The 16,886-nt window shown below is 41.9% G+C and overlaps 1 pseudogene; it reads left to right on the top strand.

Moving 5' to 3' along the window:
- Positions 1 to 7,875: 7,875 nt before the first annotated feature.
- Positions 7,876 to 7,978, top strand: LOC130363377 (U2 spliceosomal RNA; annotated as a pseudogene).
- Positions 7,979 to 16,886: the final 8,908 nt, after the last annotated feature.

The following is a 16,886-nucleotide window of genomic DNA, read 5'->3' as shown; positions in this document are numbered from 1 at the left end:
TACCTGTTTATTTACTGCTGCAGCTGCTTGCTGGCTAGTCCAGTGGGCCCCTACTGCAGGCAAAAGACAATAGGTGGTGCCGCTTGTGTCTGGCCCCTGTTGGAGCGACCAGGCACAGGACTGCTGCTGCTGAATGTCCTCTTTAATTGAATAAGCTCAGCAACCAGCACACCTGTGCAGGTTGGACATGACATGATAGGTAGCTGTCTTTCAGGTAGTGGGTGCTGAATCTTGTTAATTGACATGGGGGTGTCATTGCTGTTGATTGACCATGCATTGGTACTGTGGTATTGGAATAATAAAAACAAATGTTGCCAGCCAACCATCCATTGCAATAATGGATAGGACATCAGCTATGAGGCATTTGTTTGTACAAACTGCTGCTCACAACTAATGTTGTAATATAGTGTCTCCATCTGCTGGTGGTATTGAATAAGCAATAGTGCAATGATAGGGTCTGAAAAAGAAGAAAAATAAGAAGCAGCAGCATAGGAAAAAAGGAGGAAAGAAGGAAAACATGGAGAGAAGAAAAAAAGAAGGTTAAAAAAAAAGGTGAAAACATGTTTAAAAAAGTATTTCCATCTCTCTCTCTCTATATATATGTATATATAGATATATATATATATATATATTTAAAAGAAAAAAAAATTATATATATATATACATATAGAAAGAGAGAAAGAGATAGATAGATAGATAGATAGATAGATACATACATACATACATACATTACATACATTACATACATTACATACATACATATGTGTGTATTGTTGGAGTTGCAAACATGGGTGCACTTGACAAACTCAGTGCGGCTATTCCCCATTGAAAGATTGTTGCATCCAGGACCCTTAGCAGTGTGATATGCTACTCAATACCACTGGCATGGCCAGGTGTAAACAACATCTGACCTTTGTTGTGTATGTAACCATGGAGATTGTGATGTCACCTAGGCCCACCAAAGAACAGCCTTGTCAGAAGCAGCACTGCCATGAGCAGAAGCAGCAGATCCATAGGTTTTCAAATAAGCTGGATTTAACCAAGACAAGTGAGTCCAATAGGATGCAGGTATGTCCTCTATCCTTACAGCTTCCCGTGGCTGTTGGTTTTATACCGTTTGGGGACAGCCAAGGAGGCGTCAGCAGGCAACACAGGTAAGTGTGTGCTTGTGTGTGTGTGTGTGTGTGTGTTTCCTATGCAGATCCTAAACCCAGTATCAAATGCAAGTAGGAGGAGTAAGAAGGGTTCCTGCCAAAGCCAGGTTATGGATTGCATTTAAAAATGGTCCATCAGAGTGAAATGGACTCCCATCTTCCTGCTTAGCAATAATGATATGGGTTTAGGGTCTGCTTTGTGTACTGGTGGGTGACTGCCACCCAGCCAGAGTGTGTATGGGAGGCTGCCAGCCAGCCTCCCTTCCTACAAGTAGTGATGGTGCATGTGAAGGGGACAGCGTTGGTTCCTCCCCTTTCACAGTTATCACTTCTCATTCTTCCTTTTGGCTGGTATCAAATGTGGTGTCTGTTTATATCAGTTTAATATCTGATATGTCCCCTATCTGGTAGCATATATTAAGTGCACCACCAGGGTTCAGTGTTGGAAAGAAAGATTACCTGTTTATTTGCTGCAGCTGCTTGCTGGCTAGTCCAGTGGGCCCCTACTGCAGGCAAAAGACAATAGGTGGTGCCGCTTGTGTCTGGCCCCTGTTGGAGCGACCAGGCACAGGACTGCTGCTGCTGAATGTCCTCTTTAATTGAATAAGCTCAGCAACCAGCACACCTGTGCAGGTTGGACATGACATGATAGGTAGCTGTCTTTCAGGTAGTGGGTGCTGAATCTTGTTAATTGACCATGCATTGGTACTGTGGTATTGGAATAATTAAAACAAATGTTGCCAGCCAGCCATCCATTGCAATAATGGATAGGACATCAGCTATGAGGCATTTGTTTGTACAAACTGCTGCTCACAACTAATGTTGTAATATAGTGTCTCCATCTGCTGGTGGTATTGAATAAGCAATAGTGCAATGATAGGGTCTGAAAAAGAAGAAAAATAAGAAGCAGCAGCATAGGAAAAAAGGAGGAAAGAAGGAAAACATGGAGAGAAGAAAAAAAGAAGGTAAAAAAAAGGTGAAAACATGTTTAAAAAAGTATTTCCATCTCTCTCTCTCTATATATGTATATATATATATATATATATACATATATATATTTAAAAGAAAAAAAAATTATATATATATATATATATATATATACATATAGAGAGAGAGAAAGAGATAGATAGATAGATAGATAGATACACATACATACATACATACATACATACATACATACAACATACATACATATATATGTGTGTATTGTTGGAGTTGCAAACATGGGTGCACTTGACAAACTCAGTGTGGCTATTCCCCATTGAAAGATTGTTGCATCCAGGACCCTTAGCACTGTGATATGCTACTCAATACCACTGGCATGGCCAGGTGTAAACAACATCTGACCTTTGTTGTGTATGTAACCATGGAGATTGTGATGTCACCTAGGCCCACCAAAGAACAGCCTTGTCAGAAGCAGCACTGCCATGATCAGAAGCAGCAGCACCATAAGTTTTCAAATAAGCTGGATTTAACCAAGACAAGTGAGTCCAATAGGATGCAGGTATGTCCTCTATCCTTACAGCTTCCCGTGGCTGTTGGTTTTATACCGTTTGGGGACAGCCAAGGAGGCGTCAGCAGACAACACAGGTAAGTGTGTGCTTGTGTGTGTGTGTGTGTGTGTGTGTTTCCTATGCAGATCCTAAACCCAGTATCAAATGCAAGTAGGAGGAGTAAGAAGGGTTCCTGCCAAAGCCAGGTTATGGATTGCATTTAAAAATGGTCCATCAGAGTGAAATGGACTCCCATCTTCCTGCTTAGCAATAATGATATGGGTTTAGGGCCTGCTGTGTGTACTGGTGGGTGACTGCCACCCAGCCAGAGTGTGTATGGGAGGCTGCCAGCCAGCCTACCTTCCTACAAGTAGTGATGGTGCATGTGAAGGGGACAGCGTTGGTTCCTCCCCTTTCACAGTTATCACTTCTCATTCTTCCTTTTGGCTGGTATCAAATGTGGTGTCTGTTTATATCAGTTTACTATCTGATATGTCCCCTATCTGGTAGCATATATTAAGTGCACCACCAGGGTTCAGTGTTGGAAAGAAAGATTACCTGTTTATTTACTGCTGCAGCTGCTTGCTGGCTAGTCCAGTGGGCCCCTACTGCAGGCAAAAGACAATAGGTGGTGCCGCTTGTGTCTGGCCCCTGTTGGAGCGACCAGGCACAGGACTGCTGCTGCTGAATGTCCTCTTTAATTGAATAAGCTCAGCAACCAGCACACCTGTGCAGGTTGGACATGAGATGATAGGTAGCTGTCTTTCAGGTAGTGGGTGCTGAATCTTGTTAATTGACATGGGGGTGTCATTGCTGTTGATTGACCATGCATTGGTACTGTGGTATTGGAATAATAAAAACAAATGTTGCCAGCCAACCATCCATTGCAATAATGGATAGGACATCAGCTATGAGGCATTTGTTTGTACAAACTGCTGCTCACAACTAATGTTGTAATATAGTGTCTCCATCTGCTGGTGGTATTGAATAAGCAATAGTGCAATGATAGGGTCTGAAAAAGAAGAAAAATAAGAAGCAGCAGCATAGGAAAAAAGGAGGAAAGAAGGAAAACATGGAGAGAAGAAAAAAAGAAGGTTAAAAAAAAAGGTGAAAACATGTTTAAAAAAGTATTTCCATCTCTCTCTCTCTCTCTCTCTCTCTCTCTCTCTCTCTCTCTCTCTCTCTCTCTCTCTCTCTATATATATATATATATATACATATAGAAAGAGAGAAAGAGATAGATAGATAGATAGATAGATAGATAGATAGATAGATACATACATACATACATACATACATACATACATACATATGTGTGTATTGTTGGAGTTGCAAACATGGGTGCACTTGACAAACTCAGTGCGGCTATTCCCCATTGAAAGATTGTTGCATCCAGGACCCTTAGCAGTGTGATATGCTACTCAATACCACTGGCATGGCCAGGTGTAAACAACATCTGACCTTTGTTGTGTATGTAACCATGGAGATTGTGATGTCACCTAGGCCCACCAAAGAACAGCCTTGTCAGAAGCAGCACTGCCATGAGCAGAAGCAGCAGATCCATAGGTTTTCAAATAAGCTGGATTTAACCAAGACAAGTGAGTCCAATAGGATGCAGGTATGTCCTCTATCCTTACAGCTTCCCGTGGCTGTTGGTTTTATACCGTTTGGGGACAGCCAAGGAGGCGTCAGCAGGCAACACAGGTAAGTGTGTGCTTGTGTGTGTGTGTGTGTGTGTGTGTGTGTTTCCTATGCAGATCCTAAACCCAGTATCAAATGCAAGTAGGAGGAGTAAGAAGGGTTCCTGCCAAAGCCAGGTTATGGATTGCATTTAAAAATGGTCCATCAGAGTGAAATGGACTCCCATCTTCCTGCTTAGCAATAATGATATGGGTTTAGGGTCTGCTGTGTGTACTGGTGGGTGACTGCCACCCAGCCAGAGTGTGTATGGGAGGCTGCCAGCCAGCCTCCCTTCCTACAAGTAGTGATGGTGCATGTGAAGGGGACAGCGTTGGTTCCTCCCCTTTCACAGTTATCACTTCTCATTCTTCCTTTTGGCTGGTATCAAATGTGGTGTCTGTTTATATCAGTTTAATATCTGATATGTCCCCTATCTGGTAGCATATATTAAGTGCACCACCAGGGTTCAGTGTTGGAAAGAAAGATTACCTGTTTATTTGCTGCAGCTGCTTGCTGGCTAGTCCAGTGGGCCCCTACTGCAGGCAAAAGACAATAGGTGGTGCCGCTTGTGTCTGGCCCCTGTTGGAGCGACCAGGCACAGGACTGCTGCTGCTGAATGTCCTCTTTAATTGAATAAGCTCAGCAACCAGCACACCTGTGCAGGTTGGACATGACATGATAGGTAGCTGTCTTTCAGGTAGTGGGTGCTGAATCTTGTTAATTGACCATGCATTGGTACTGTGGTATTGGAATAATTAAAACAAATGTTGCCAGCCAGCCATCCATTGCAATAATGGATAGGACATCAGCTATGAGGCATTTGTTTGTACAAACTGCTGCTCACAACTAATGTTGTAATATAGTGTCTCCATCTGCTGGTGGTATTGAATAAGCAATAGTGCAATGATAGGGTCTGAAAAAGAAGAAAAATAAGAAGCAGCAGCATAGGAAAAAAGGAGGAAAGAAGGAAAACATGGAGAGAAGAAAAAAAGAAGGTAAAAAAAAGGTGAAAACATGTTTAAAAAAGTATTTCCATCTCTCTCTCTCTATATATGTATATATATATATATATATATATATATATATATATATATATATTTAAAAGAAAAAAAAATTATATATATATATATATATATATATATATATACATATAGAGAGAGAGAAAGAGATAGGTAGATAGATAGATACACATACATACATACATACATACATACATACATACATACATACATACAACATACATACATATATATGTGTGTATTGTTGGAGTTGCAAACATGGGTGCACTTGACAAACTCAGTGCGGCTATTCCCCATTGAAAGATTGTTGCATCCAGGACCCTTAGCACTGTGATATGCTACTCAATACCACTGGCATGGCCAGGTGTAAACAACATCTGACCTTTGTTGTGTATGTAACCATGGAGATTGTGATGTCACCTAGGCCCACCAAAGAACAACCTTGTCAGAAGCAGCACTGCCATGATCAGAAGCAGCAGCACCATAAGTTTTCAAATAAGCTGGATTTAACCAAGACAAGTGAGTCCAATAGGATGCAGGTATGTCCTCTATCCTTACAGCTTCCCGTGGCTGTTGGTTTTATACCGTTTGGGGACAGCCAAGGAGGCGTCAGCAGACAACACAGGTAAGTGTGTGCTTGTGTGTGTGTGTGTGTGTGTGTGTTTCCTATGCAGATCCTAAACCCAGTATCAAATGCAAGTAGGAGGAGTAAGAAGGGTTCCTGCCAAAGCCAGGTTATGGATTGCATTTAAAAATGGTCCATCAGAGTGAAATGGACTCCCATCTTCCTGCTTAGCAATAATGATATGGGTTTAGGGCCTGCTGTGTGTACTGGTGGGTGACTGCCACCCAGCCAGAGTGTGTATGGGAGGCTGCCAGCCAGCCTACCTTCCTACAAGTAGTGATGGTGCATGTGAAGGGGACAGCGTTGGTTCCTCCCCTTTCACAGTTATTACTTCTCATTCTTCCTTTTGGCTGGTATCAAATGTGGTGTCTGTTTATATCAGTTTAATATCTGATATCTCTCCTATCTGGTAGCATATATTAAGTGCACCACCAGGGTTCAGTGTTGGAAAGAAAGATTACCTGTTTATTTACTGCTGCAGCTGCTTGCTGGCTAGTCCAGTGGGCCCCTACTGCAGGCAAAAGACAATAGGTGGTGCCGCTTGTGTCTGGCCCCTGTTGGAGCGACCAGGCACAGGACTGCTGCTGCTGAATGTCCTCTTTAATTGAATAAGCTCAGCAACCAGCACACCTGAGCAGGTTGGACATGACATGATAGGTAGCTGTCTTTCAGGTAGTGGGTGCTGAATCTTGTTAATTGACATGGGGGTGTCATTGCTGTTGATTGACCATGCATTGGTACTGTGGTATTGGAATAATAAAAACAAATGTTGCCAGCCAACCATCCATTGCAATAATGGATAGGACATCAGCTATGAGGCATTTGTTTGTACAAACTGCTGCTCACAACTAATGTTGTAATTTAGTGTCTCCATCTGCTGGTGGTATTGAATAAGCAATAGTGCAATGATAGGGTCTGAAAAAGAAGAAAAATAAGAAGCAGCAGCATAGGAAAAAAGGAGGAAAGAAGGAAAACAGGGAGAGAAGAAAAAAAGAAGGTTAAAAAAAAAGGTGAAAACATGTTTAAAAAAGTATTTCCATCTCTCTCTCTCTCTCTCTCTCTCTCTCTCTCTCTCTCTCTCTCTCTCTCTCTCTATATATATATATATACATATAGAAAGAGAGAAAGAGATAGATAGATAGATAGATAGATAGATACATACATACATACATACATACATATGTGTGTATTGTTGGAGTTGCAAACATGGGTGCACTTGACAAACTCAGTGCGGCTATTCCCCATTGAAAGATTGTTGCATCCAGGACCCTTAGCACTGTGATATGCTACTCAATACCACTGGCATGGCCAGGTGTAAACAACATCTGACCTTTGTTGTGTATGTAACCATGGAGATTGTGATGTCACCTAGGCCCACCAAAGAACAGCCTTGTCAGAAGCAGCACTGCCATGAGCAGAAGCAGCAGATCCATAGGTTTTCAAATAAGCTGGATTTAACCAAGACAAGTGAGTCCAATAGGATGCAGGTATGTCCTCTATCCTTACAGCTTCCCGTGGCTGTTGGTTTTATACCGTTTGGGGACAGCCAAGGAGGCGTCAGCAGGCAACACAGGTAAGTGTGTGCTTGTGTGTGTGTGTGTGTGTGTGTGTTTCCTATGCAGATCCTAAACCCAGTATCAAATGCAAGTAGGAGGAGTAAGAAGGGTTCCTGCCAAAGCCAGGTTATGGATTGCATTTAAAAATGGTCCATCAGAGTGAAATGGACTCCCATCTTCCTGCTTAGCAATAATGATATGGGTTTAGGGTCTGCTGTGTGTACTGGTGGGTGACTGCCACCCAGCCAGAGTGTGTATGGGAGGCTGCCAGCCAGCCTCCCTTCCTACAAGTAGTGATGGTGCATGTGAAGGGGACAGCGTTGGTTCCTCCCCTTTCACAGTTATCACTTCTCATTCTTCCTTTTGGCTGGTATCAAATGTGGTGTCTGTTTATATCAGTTTAATATCTGATATGTCCCCTATCTGGTAGCATATATTAAATGCACCACCAGGGTTCAGTGTTGGAAAGAAAGATTACCTGTTTATTTGCTGCAGCTGCTTGCTGGCTAGTCCAGTGGGCCCCTACTGCAGGCAAAAGACAATAGGTGGTGCCGCTTGTGTCTGGCCCCTGTTGGAGCGACCAGGCACAGGACTGCTGCTGCTGAATGTCCTCTTTAATTGAATAAGCTCAGCAACCAGCACACCTGTGCAGGTTGGACATGACATGATAGGTAGACATGATAGGTAGCTGTCTTTCAGGTAGTGGGTGCTGAATCTTGTTAATTGACATGGGGGTGTCATTGCTGTTGATTGACCATGCATTGGTACTGTGGTATTGGAATAATTAAAACAAATGTTGCCAGCCAGCCATCCATTGCAATAATGGATAGGACATCAGCTATGAGGCATTTGTTTGTACAAACTGCTGCTCACGACTAATGTTGTAATATAGTGTCTCCATCTGCTGGTGGTATTGAATAAGCAATAGTGCAATGATAGGGTCTGAAAAAGGAGTAAAATAAGAAGCAGCAGCATAGGAAAAAAGGAGGAAAGAAGGAAAACATGGAGAGAAGAAAAAAAGAAGGTAAAAAAAAGGTGAAAACATGTTTAAAAAAGTATTTCCATCTCTCTCTCTATATATATGTATATATATATATATATATATATATATATATATATATATTTAAAAGAAAAAAAATTATATATATATATATATACATATAGAGAGAGAGAAAGAGATAGATAGATAGATAGATAGATACACATACATACATACATACATACATACATACATACAACATACATACATACATACATATGTGTGTATTGTTGGAGTTGCAAACATGGGTGCACTTGACAAACTCAGTGCGGCTATTCCCCATTGAAAGATTGTTGCATCCAGGACCCTTAGCACTGTGATATGCTACTCAATACCACTGGCATGGCCAGGTGTAAACAACATCTGACCTTTGTTGTGTATGTAACCATGGAGATTGTGATGTCACCTAGGCCCACCAAAGAACAGCCTTGTCAGAAGCAGCACTGCCATGATCAGAAGCAGCAGCACCATAAGTTTTCAAATAAGCTGGATTTAACCAAGACAAGTGAGTCCAATAGGATGCAGGTATGTCCTCTATCCTTACAGCTTCCCGTGGCTGTTGGTTTTATACTGTTTGGGGACAGCCAAGGAGGCGTCAGCAGGCAACACAGGTAAGTGTGTGCTTGTGTGTGTGTGTGTGTGTGTGTGTGTGTGTGTGTGTGTGTGTGTGTGTTTCCTATGCAGATCCTAAACCCAGTATCAAATGCAAGTAGGAGGAGTAAGAAGGGTTCCTGCCAAAGCCAGGTTATGGATTGCATTTAAAAATGGTCCATCAGAGTGAAATGGACTCCCATCTTCCTGCTTAGCAATAATGATATGGGTTTAGGGCCTGCTGTGTGTACTGGTGGGTGACTGCCACCCAGCCAGAGTGTGTATGGGAGGGTGCCAGCCAGCCTACCTTCCTACAAGTAGTGATGGTGCATGTGAAGGGGACAGCGTTGGTTCCTCCCCTTTCACAGTTATCACTTCTCATTCTTCCTTTTGGCTGGTATCAAATGTGGTGTCTGTTTATATCAGTTTACTATCTGATATGTCCCCTATCTGGTAGCATATATTAAGTGCACCACCAGGGTTCAGTGTTGGAAAGAAAGATTACCTGTTTATTTACTGCTGCAGCTGCTTGCTGGCTAGTCCAGTGGGCCCCTACTGCAGGCAAAAGACAATAGGTGGTGCCGCTTGTGTCTGGCCCCTGTTGCAGCGACCAGGCACAGGACTGCTGCTGCTGAATGTCCTCTTTAATTGAATAAGCTCAGCAACCAGCACACCTGTGCAGGTTGGACATGACATGATAGGTAGCTGTCTTTCAGGTAGTGGGTGCTGAATCTTGTTAATTGACATGGGGGTGTCATTGCTGTTGATTGACCATGCATTGGTACTGTGGTATTGGAATAATAAAAACAAATGTTGCCAGCCAACCATCCATTGCAATAATGGATAGGACATCAGCTATGAGGCATTTGTTTGTACAAACTGCTGCTCACAACTAATGTTGTAATATAGTGTCTCCATCTGCTGGTGGTATTGAATAAGCAATAGTGCAATGATAGGGTCTGAAAAATAAGAAAAATAAGAAGCAGCAGCATAGGAAAAAAGGAGGAAAGAAGGAAAACATGGAGAGAAGAAAAAAAGAAGGTTAAAAAAAAAGGTGAAAACATGTTTAAAAAAGTATTTCCATCTCTCTCTCTCTATATATATGTATATATATATATATATATATATATTTAAAAGAAAAAAAAAAAATATATATATATATATATATATATATATATACATATAGAAAGAGATAGATAGATAGATAGATACATAGATACATACATTACATACATTACATACATTACATACATTACATACATACATACATACATACATATGTGTGTATTGTTGGAGTTGCAAACATGGGTGCACTTGACAAACTCAGTGCGGCTATTCCCCATTGAAAGATTGTTGCATCCAGGACCCTTAGCACTGTGATATGCTACTCAATACCACTGGCATGGCCAGGTGTAAACAACATCTGACCTTTGTTGTGTATGTAACCATGGAGATTGTGATGTCACCTAGGCCCACCAAAGAACAGCCTTGTCAGAAGCAGCACTGCCATGATCAGAAGCAGCAGCACCATAAGTTTTCAAATAAGCTGGATTTAACCAAGACAAGTGAGTCCAATAGGATGCAGGTATGTCCTCTATCCTTACAGCTTCCCGTGGCTGTTGGTTTTATACCGTTTGGGGACAGCCAAGGAGGCGTCAGCAGACAACACAGGTAAGTGTGTGCTTGTGTGTGTGTGTGTGTGTGTGTGTTTCCTATGCAGATCCTAAACCCAGTATCAAATGCAAGTAGGAGGAGTAAGAAGGGTTCCTGCCAAAGCCAGGTTATGGATTGCATTTAAAAATGGTCCATCAGAGTGAAATGGACTCCCATCTTCCTGCTTAGCAATAATGATATGGGTTTAGGGCCTGCTGTGTGTACTGGTGGGTGACTGCCACCCAGCCAGAGTGTGTATGGGAGGCTGCCAGCCAGCCTACCTTCCTACAAGTAGTGATGGTGCATGTGAAGGGGACAGCGTTGGTTCCTCCCCTTTCACAGTTATTACTTCTCATTCTTCCTTTTGGCTGGTATCAAATGTGGTGTCTGTTTATATCAGTTTAATATCTGATATCTCTCCTATCTGGTAGCATATATTAAGTGCACCACCAGGGTTCAGTGTTGGAAAGAAAGATTACCTGTTTATTTACTGCTGCAGCTGCTTGCTGGCTAGTCCAGTGGGCCCCTACTGCAGGCAAAAGACAATAGGTGGTGCCGCTTGTGTCTGGCCCCTGTTGGAGCGACCAGGCACAGGACTGCTGCTGCTGAATGTCCTCTTTAATTGAATAAGCTCAGCAACCAGCACACCTGAGCAGGTTGGACATGACATGATAGGTAGCTGTCTTTCAGGTAGTGGGTGCTGAATCTTGTTAATTGACATGGGGGTGTCATTGCTGTTGATTGACCATGCATTGGTACTGTGGTATTGGAATAATAAAAACAAATGTTGCCAGCCAACCATCCATTGCAATAATGGATAGGACATCAGCTATGAGGCATTTGTTTGTACAAACTGCTGCTCACAACTAATGTTGTAATTTAGTGTCTCCATCTGCTGGTGGTATTGAATAAGCAATAGTGCAATGATAGGGTCTGAAAAAGAAGAAAAATAAGAAGCAGCAGCATAGGAAAAAAGGAGGAAAGAAGGAAAACAGGGAGAGAAGAAAAAAAGAAGGTTAAAAAAAAAGGTGAAAACATGTTTAAAAAAGTATTTCCATCTCTCTCTCTCTCTCTCTCTCTCTCTCTCTCTCTCTCTCTCTCTCTCTCTCTCTATATATATATATATATATACATATAGAAAGAGAGAAAGAGATAGATAGATAGATAGATAGATCGATACATACATACATACATACATACATATGTGTGTATTGTTGGAGTTGCAAACATGGGTGCACTTGACAAACTCAGTGCGGCTATTCCCCATTGAAAGATTGTTGCATCCAGGACCCTTAGCACTGTGATATGCTACTCAATACCACTGGCATGGCCAGGTGTAAACAACATCTGACCTTTGTTGTGTATGTAACCATGGAGATTGTGATGTCACCTAGGCCCACCAAAGAACAGCCTTGTCAGAAGCAGCACTGCCATGAGCAGAAGCAGCAGATCCATAGGTTTTCAAATAAGCTGGATTTAACCAAGACAAGTGAGTCCAATAGGATGCAGGTATGTCCTCTATCCTTACAGCTTCCCGTGGCTGTTGGTTTTATACCGTTTGGGGACAGCCAAGGAGGCGTCAGCAGGCAACACAGGTAAGTGTGTGCTTGTGTGTGTGTGTGTGTGTGTGTTTCCTATGCAGATCCTAAACCCAGTATCAAATGCAAGTAGGAGGAGTAAGAAGGGTTCCTGCCAAAGCCAGGTTATGGATTGCATTTAAAAATGGTCCATCAGAGTGAAATGGACTCCCATCTTCCTGCTTAGCAATAATGATATGGGTTTAGGGCCTGCTGTGTGTACTGGTGGGTGACTGCCACCCAGCCAGAGTGTGTATGGGAGGGTGCCAGCCAGCCTACCTTCCTACAAGTAGTGATGGTGCATGTGAAGGGGACAGCGTTGGTTCCTCCCCTTTCACAGTTATCACTTCTCATTCTTCCTTTTGGCTGGTATCAAATGTGGTGTCTGTTTATATCAGTTTACTATCTGATATGTCCCCTATCTGGTAGCATATATTAAGTGCACCACCAGGGTTCAGTGTTGGAAAGAAAGATTACCTGTTTATTTACTGCTGCAGCTGCTTGCTGGCTAGTCCAGTGGGCCCCTACTGCAGGCAAAAGACAATAGGTGGTACCGCTTGTGTCTGGCCCCTGTTGCAGCGACCAGGCACAGGACTGCTGCTGCTGAATGTCCTCTTTAATTGAATAAGCTCAGCAACCAGCACACCTGTGCAGGTTGGACATGACATGATAGGTAGCTGTCTTTCAGGTAGTGGGTGCTGAATCTTGTTAATTGACCATGCATTGGTACTGTGGTATTGGAATAATTAAAACAAATGTTGCCAGCCAGCCATCCATTGCAATAATGGATAGGACATCAGCTATGAGGCATTTGTTTGTACAAACTGCTGCTCACAACTAATGTTGTAATATAGTGTCTCCATCTGCTGGTGGTATTGAATAAGCAATAGTGCAATGATAGGGTCTGAAAAAGAAGAAAAATAAGAAGCAGCAGCATAGGAAAAAAGGAGGAAAGAAGGAAAACATGGAGAGAAGAAAAAAAGAAGGTAAAAAAAAGGTGAAAACATGTTTAAAAAAGTATTTCCATCTCTCTCTCTATATATGTATATATATATATATATATATATATATATATTTAAAAGAAAAAAAAATTATATATATATATATATATATATATATATATATACATATAGAGAGAGAGAAAGAGATAGATAGATAGATAGATAGATACACATACATACATACATACATACATACAACATACATACATATATATGTGTGTATTGTTGGAGTTGCAAACATGGGTGCACTTGACAAACTCAGTGCGGCTATTCCCGATTGAAAGATTGTTGCATCCAGGACCCTTAGCACTGTGATATGCTACTCAATACCACTGGCATGGCCAGGTGTAAACAACATCTGACCTTTGTTGTGTATGTAACCATGGAGATTGTGATGTCACCTAGGCCCACCAAAGAACAGCCTTGTCAGAAGCAGCACTGCCATGATCAGAAGCAGCAGCACCATAAGTTTTCAAATAAGCTGGATTTAACCAAGACAAGTGAGTCCAATAGGATGCAGGTATGTCCTCTATCCTTACAGCTTCCCGTGGCTGTTGGTTTTATACCGTTTGGGGACAGCCAAGGAGGCGTCAGCAGACAACACAGGTAAGTGTGTGCTTGTGTGTGTGTGTGTCTGTGTGTGTGTTTCCTATGCAGATCCTAAACCCAGTATCAAATGCAAGTAGGAGGAGTAAGAAGGGTTCCTGCCAAAGCCAGGTTATGGATTGCATTTAAAAATGGTCCATCAGAGTGAAATGGACTCCCATCTTCCTGCTTAGCAATAATGATATGGGTTTAGGGCCTGCTGTGTGTACTGGTGGGTGACTGCCACCCAGCCAGAGTGTGTATGGGAGGCTGCCAGCCAGCCTACCTTCCTACAAGTAGTGATGGTGCATGTGAAGGGGACAGCGTTGGTTCCTCCCCTTTCACAGTTATCACTTCTCATTCTTCCTTTTGGCTGGTATCAAATGTGGTGTCTGTTTATATCAGTTTAATATCTGATATGTCCCCTATCTGGTAGCATATATTAAGTGCACCACCAGGGTTCAGTGTTGGAAAGAAAGATTACCTGTTTATTTACTGCTGCAGCTGCTTGCTGGCTAGTCCAGTGGGCCCCTACTGCAGGCAAAAGACAATAGGTGGTGCCGCTTGTGTCTGGCCCCTGTTGGAGCGACCAGGCACAGGACTGCTGCTGCTGAATGTCCTCTTTAATTGAATAAGCTCAGCAACCAGCACACCTGTGTAGGTTGGACATGACATGATAGGTAGCTGTCTTTCAGGTAGTGGGTGCTGAATCTTGTTAATTGACATGGGGGTGTCATTGCTGTTGATTGACCATGCATTGGTACTGTGGTATTGGAATAATTAAAACAAATGTTGCCAGCCAGCCATCCATTTCAATAATGGATAGGACATCAGCTATGAGGCATTTGTTTGTACAAACTGCTGCTCACGACTAATGTTGTAATATAGTGTCTCCATCTGCTGGTGGTATTGAATAAGCAATAGTGCAATGATAGGGTCTGAAAAAGGAGTAAAATAAGAAGCAGCAGCATAGGAAAAAAGGAGGAAAGAAGGAAAACATGGAGAGAAGAAAAAAAGAAGGTAAAAAAAAGGTGAAAACATGTTTAAAAAAGTATTTCCATCTCTCTCTCTCTCTATATATGTATATATATATATATATATATTTAAAAGAAAAAAAAATTATATATATATATATATATATATATATACATATAGAGAGAGAGAAAGAGATAGATAGATAGATAGATAGATACACATACATACATACATACATACATACATACAACATACATACATACATACATATGTGTGTATTGTTGGAGTTGCAAACATGGGTGCACTTGACAAACTCAGTGCGGCTATTCCCCATTGAAAGATTGTTGCATCCAGGACCCTTAGCACTGTGATATGCTACTCAATACCACTGGCATGGCCAGGTGTAAACAACATCTGACCTTTGTTGTGTATGTAACCATGGAGATTGTGATGTCACCTAGGCCCACCAAAGAACAGCCTTGTCAGAAGCAGCACTGCCATGATCAGAAGCAGCAGCACCATAAGTTTTCAAATAAGCTGGATTTAACCAAGACAAGTGAGTCCAATAGGATGCAGGTATGTCCTCTATCCTTACAGCTTCCCGTGGCTGTTGGTTTTATACCTTTTGGGGACAGCCAAGGAGGCGTCAGCAGGCAACACAGGTAAGTGTGTGCTTGTGTGTGTGTGTGTGTGTGTGTGTGTGTGTGTGTGTTTCCTATGCAGATCCTAAACCCAGTATCAAATGCAAGTAGGAGGAGTAAGAAGGGTTCCTGCCAAAGCCAGGTTATGGATTGCATTTAAAAATGGTCCATCAGAGTGAAATGGACTCCCATCTTCCTGCTTAGCAATAATGATATGGGTTTAGGGCCTGCTGTGTGTACTAGTGGGTGACTGCCACCCAGCCAGAGTGTGTATGGGAGGCTGCCAGCCAGCCTCCCTTCCTACAAGTAGTGATGGTGCATGTGAAGGGGACAGCGTTGGTTCCTCCCCTTTCACAGTTATCACTTCTCATTCTTCCTTTTGGCTGGTATCAAATGTGGTGTCTGTTTATATCAGTTTACTATCTGATATGTCCCCTATCTGGTAGCATATATTAAGTGCACCACCAGGGTTCAGTGTTGGAAAGAAAGATTACCTGTTTATTTACTGCTGCAGCTGCTTGCTGGCTAGTCCAGTGGGCCCCTACTGCAGGCAAAAGACAATAGGTGGTGCCGCTTGTGTCTGGCCCCTGTTGGAGCGACCAGGCACAGGACTGCTGCTGCTGAATGTCCTCTTTAATTGAATAAGCTCAGCAACCAGCACACCTGTGCAGGTTGGACATGACATGATAGGTAGCTGTCTTTCAGGTAGTGGGTGCTGAATCTTGTTAATTGACATGGGGGTGTCATTGCTGTTGATTGACCATGCATTGGTACTGTGGTATTGGAATAATTAAAACAAATGTTGCCAGCCAGCCATCCATTGCAATAATGGATAGGACATCAGCTATGAGGCATTTGTTTGTACAAACTGCTGCTCACGACTAATGTTGTAATATAGTGTCTCCATCTGCTGGTGGTATTGAATAAGCAATAGTGCAATGATAGGGTCTGAAAAAGGAGTAAAATAAGAAGCAGCAGCATAGGAAAAAAGGAGGAAAGAAGGAAAACATGGAGAGAAGAAAAAAAGAAGGTAAAAAAAAGGTGAAAACATGTTTAAAAAAGTATTTCCATCTCTCTCTCTCTATATATATGTATATATATATATATATATATATATATATATATATATATTTAAAAGAAAAAAAAATTATATATATATATATATATATATATATATATATACATATAGAGAGAGAGAAAGAGATAGATAGATAGATAGATAGATACACATACATACATACATACATACATACATACAACATACATACATACATACATATGTGTGTATTGTTGGAGT

Source organism: Hyla sarda, chromosome 3 (genome assembly GCF_029499605.1).
Source record: "Hyla sarda isolate aHylSar1 chromosome 3, aHylSar1.hap1, whole genome shotgun sequence".
In the NCBI taxonomy this organism is placed as follows: Eukaryota; Metazoa; Chordata; class Amphibia; order Anura; family Hylidae; genus Hyla; species Hyla sarda.
Note: the sequence above shows the minus strand (reverse complement) of the source record. Positions and strands in the feature narration are given on the sequence as shown.